Source organism: Myotis brandtii, unplaced genomic scaffold (assembly GCF_000412655.1).
Source record: "Myotis brandtii unplaced genomic scaffold, ASM41265v1 scaffold684, whole genome shotgun sequence".
NCBI classification, from domain to species: domain Eukaryota; kingdom Metazoa; phylum Chordata; class Mammalia; order Chiroptera; family Vespertilionidae; genus Myotis; species Myotis brandtii.
The window spans coordinates 1311025-1316006 of record NW_005370673.1 but is presented as its reverse complement, the minus strand read 5'-3'; positions in this window follow the sequence as shown (position 1 = coordinate 1316006).

Below are 4982 nucleotides of genomic sequence, written 5' to 3'. Positions count from 1 at the left end.
TCCTGGAAGGTCTCCCAGTCTAATTAGCATATTACCCTTTTATTAGTATAGAGGCCTGATGCACGGGTGGGGGCTGGCTGGTTTGCCCTGAAGGGTGTCCCAGATCAGGGTGGGGGGTTCCCCTGGGGCATGGGGCGGCTTGGTGAGGGGCCTGTGGTGGTTTTCAGGCCAACCACACTCCCATGGGGTGAGGTTCACTGCTGGGTGGGTGTGGCCAGCCTGGGTGAGGGGCTGAGGGCTGTTTTCAGGCTGGCCACACCCCTTCTGGGTGGGGGTCCTGCTGCGGTGCCTGGCCAGCCTGGGTGAGGGGCTGAGGGCTGTTTTCAGGCTGGCCACACCCCTTCTGGGTGGGGGTCCTGCTGCGGTGCCTGGCCAGCCTGGGTGAGGGGCTGAGGGCTGTTTTCAGGCTGGTCACGACCCCCAGTGACCCAGGCCCCCAGCCCCTCCTGGAGCCGAGCCCAGGCCCCCAGCCCCTCCTTGAGCTGAGGCCAGGGTGGGCAACCCAAGCCTCCTGCTCACTCCAGCTCCATGGCTGCTACCATCTTTGTTGGGTTATTTTGCATACTCACCCTGATTGGCTGGTGGGTGTAGCAGAGGGATGGTCAATTTGCATGTTTCCCTTTTATTAGTGTAGATCAGGGCATCTGCAAAACCATATGAGCTGAGCCCCAAAATGGTGCCAGCCCCCAGGGGTGAGGAGTCTGAGGTTTTAAAGGACTCTAGGCGGGCTTTTCTGGGCAGAGAATTCTCTGGGCGGGTCCTGAGGGGAAAGATAATGGTCTTAGGAGGTGGAATGTGGTTTTAGCAAGTGCTGAGCAAAAGGGAATGTCAGTTGTGAAGTGGTGTAAAGGTCAGTTGCCAGGCGGGGGGGCGTGTTGATTCAATTATTTGATCAGACCTCACAGAAAGGGCAGGGGGTCTGAATCCGTCCTGAGAGGGGAATGAATCCTGAGGGTCTGTCTCCTTGTTAGCAGGTTCAGCAAAGTGGGTGTGGCTTTGCCGAGGGACACAGGTGGTTCCCAGGAGTCTTGTGGCCTGGACAGTGAGTCTCACCTGTGGCAATGGACAGGGTGGACACAGTGGAGGACGAGATGTATAACTGCTGCTAATTCCGGGAGCACAGGGCTCAGGTAAAGCTAACAGCCAAGCCGGTAGATGTTCAAGGCCTCAGAGGAAGGGCCTGGGTGGGTGGAGTGGCACCTCCCTGCTCCCCTGGGAGCGATGGCAGCCTCCTGGGATTTGTCACTTCTCTTTGCCCAGTTGACCAGAAAGAGAATGTTGGCCATAGAGGCTCCAGGCCAGCCCTGATTTCATAGTTGCCAGTTCAGACCATGTGCCTGCACAGCCACCCAGGCTTCTCCTGCCAGCAGCACCGGCCCACTGGGCATGGTGCCCCCTGCTGGAGCTTAGGGCGATGTGGGGGCACAGGCACCAGCCTTGACACGGCCCCAGCCAGTGGGCGACAACAATACTGCAACTTGCTGAAAGGTACTTGTGAGATAGATGCTTTGAAAACTTGACGCTGATGCAGACCAAGAAATGGGAAAGCCATGTATCAGGGGCTCGGGGTTCAGATCTCCATCCCCTCCCTTGTCACATCTTATGTGCCATGCTGGAGTTTCCCCACATAATGGAGGCTGAGCAAGGTAACCTGTCCCCTCGCTTACTTTATATTTCCACATAGAATGGAGACTACGTGCAGGCCTGGCACAGAGCCATCACCAAGCAGATGGTGCCTCTGTGAGCCCCTCCCCTCTGCCCACAACAGCCAGGGTATGGTCTCCTTCATGACTTCTGAACAGGGCAGGAACAGCCATGCCTGGGCCCACCGTGCACTGGGGGCCTTCCCTGCTCTGGCCAGGCGCACTCCCCTGTGCACCTGCCTGAATGATTCATTCGCCCAACCAGGAGCCACTGAGCACCGGGGGCTCACAGCAGGCCTGTTGCGATGAGACGTGCATTCTATTGTGGGAAGACAGGAAGCCGGGGCAGAATGACCAGTGCTCTGTGCAGAGCTGAGGCGCCATGACGAGGACAGTGCCGAGGGGCCAGGTGGGCCTTGCACCAGAGTGAGGAGCTGGGCTCCCCTGAAAAGGGGACAGGCAGGGAGGGTGGTGGCTGATGGAGTGTAGCTGGCACACAACGCCCATGCTTATTAAAGGTGAACAGTGTGGTAAGCTTTCACACAGCTGACCCTCGAACAACATGGGTTTGAAATGCAAAGGTCCACTTATATGCAAATTTTTTTCAATAAATATTCACAGTACATACTATAAATTTTCTTTTCCTTCTGACTTTTAATAACATTTTCTGTTCTCTAGCTTACTTTATTATAAAAATAACAGAAAATGTGTGTTAATCAGCTGTTTAAGTTATAAGACTTCCAGTAGTTAAGTTTTGGGGAGTCAAAAGTTATACAGATTTTCAACCCCCATGATGTTCAAAGGTCAACTGTACAGATATATTGGTGACATCACCACCAAGAGAGCAGACTCATCATTCACCTCCAGGACTTCCTTCTGCAGTCTCCGACCTCTCCCTAGGCAACTGCTGGCTGTCTTCCCAATACTATAAATAAGTTCACACTGCTTCATTTATACTGCTGTAATTAGCTAGTTATTAACACGTTAAGTGCCCAGCCTGTTTTGTCTTCTGGATGGAAAATATAGTGTCAGTCACTGGTGACTTAACGTGTTAATAACTAGAAGCCAGGTGTATGAAAATTCGTGCACTGGGGGTGGGGGGTAGGTGGTCCCTCAGCCCTGCCTGCGCCCTCTCACAGTCTGGGAACCCTCAGGGAATGTCCAACTGATAGCTTAGGCCTGCTTCCTGGGGTTTTTTTTCGGGGGGCGGGGGGTGGGGGGGGCGGGCCTAAGCCGCAGTATGGCCTCCCTCTGCGGGAGGCGACCAGGTGGGCTGATCAGGGGCCGGCTGGTCCTGCCCCCCACCCCCACCCCTCAGCAGTCACTGGTTGCCGCAGCCCCCCAATCGCAGTCCCCTCCCTCTGCCTGCTGGCATGTGCCTTGGATGGCCTGGCGCTGCCTGCTGGCCAACCTCACCCCCCGCCGACTGGTCGTTCTGCTGTTCAGTCGATTTGCATATTACACTTTTATTTTATAAGACAGGAAAGGAGCAAAGAGAAGGCACACATTATAGGCATGTCATTTGTGCAACTTCACCAAGAAGCTGCAATTTTGCACTCCCCACAGAGCACGGGGGAAAGCGGTCAACAAAGGGGAGACAGATGCGTGTTTGGTGAGGTTGGCGGGGCTAGGGAAGGTGCCTCTCCGTCACACCTGGGAGCAGAGGTCATTAGCCAGAATGGGCGTGGCCACTACATGCACAGGGAAATGCATGACTACATAATCCCCTATACAAAGGAACTCTTGCTTGTTGCCTCTCTTGTTGCTCGCGTGGCTCTTGGCTCTCTTGTGTTCACCTGTATGGCCACGTGCAATGGACCAAGGGACTAGAGTGGGAAACACAAGCTAAGCAGCCTCATGCCAGACTGGGCTCGACTCCAACATGGAAAGGAAACGGGACTCTGGCTCTGAGTGGAGCTCTACTGAAGCCCCGGCTGCGCTTCTTCTACGGCGGGACCGAGGGAGGGGGGCCTTGGAAACTCATGGATTTGATTCCACACAAATAAAAATTACTCATCCTCCTGTGCGAGTCTCAGAAACTCTTTTTCTTGGGATTTCACAAAAATTCCACTCCCATGAGCAGCAGGAGAGGACGAGGCCCTCCGCACCAAGTAACATCATCACATATGATCACACATACAGGCGGGTACTCCTGTTTGGTTGTGTGTCTTCACTTGGCACACACTTGAGATTTATCCATTTTGTTGGATACATTCTTCCCTGTCACTGACCATCGATGTAAGGGCAGGGTGCGAGGTGTCCACTGCCGCCTTCGATGGACGGCTGGGGTCCAGTTCCTCCTCAGTTCCCGACTCTGCTAAAGCTGCTGTGACGCTCACATGCAGCCTCGGCGTGGACAGCTTTCATTTTCCTAGGTCAGTGGTTGGCAAACTGCGGCTCACGAGCCACATGCAGCTCTTTGGCCCCTTGAGTGTGGCCACGAAGTTTCAATTGCACTGTCCGTGCACGCCCACACGTGGTATTTTGTGGAAGAGCCACACTCAAGGGGCCACAGTTTGCCGACAACTGTCCTAGGTGAATAGCCAGGAGTGGGAAAGCTGGGTCACAGGGCGAATACACAGTTAACTCCTTAAGTCACTGCCACATGGTTTCCCAAAGGACTGGAACCATGTGGCACTCGCACCAGCAGCAGGAGTCCTGGCTCCGCACACCTCCCAGCACCTGCGCCTGGTGCTCCTCACTCCGCCTTTCCGGGAGCAAGGCCGTGTCTCTGCTGTTACATCCATGTGCTTGTGATGGCTAATGACAGCAAGGGCTTTTCATTGCTTCTTTGCCATTCATATCTTCTCTTTGGTGAAGTATCTCTTTAAATCCTTGGCTCATTTTTGAGAATTGGTTTATGTTCTTGTTATGGCAGTTTTAGAATTTTTTATGCCTGGATACAAGTTCTTTATCAGGTATCAGTCTGTGGCTTGTCTCTTAATTCTATTAACAGTGTATTTTGAACAGAAGTATTTAATTTTGATGAACTCTGATTCACGAGGGTTCTTTTTAAAATGTATTGTGCTTTTGGTATTGTATCTAGATCTTTGCCTAGCTCAAGGTCATAAAGACCTTGTAATTTTTTCTAAAATTTTTACACTTTTATGTTTTACTAGAGGCCCGGTACACAAAAATTTGTGCACTTGGCAGGGGGGGGGGGAGGCCCCTCAGCCTGGCCTGTGCCCTCTTGCAGTCTGGGACCCCTTGGGGGATGACCACCTTCTGGCTTAGGCCTGCTCCCTGGGGGATTGGGCCTAAGCTGGCAATCAGACATACCTCTGGCAGCCCAGGAGCCCTCGGGGGATGTCCACTTGCCAGCGGGGAGCAGGCCTAAGC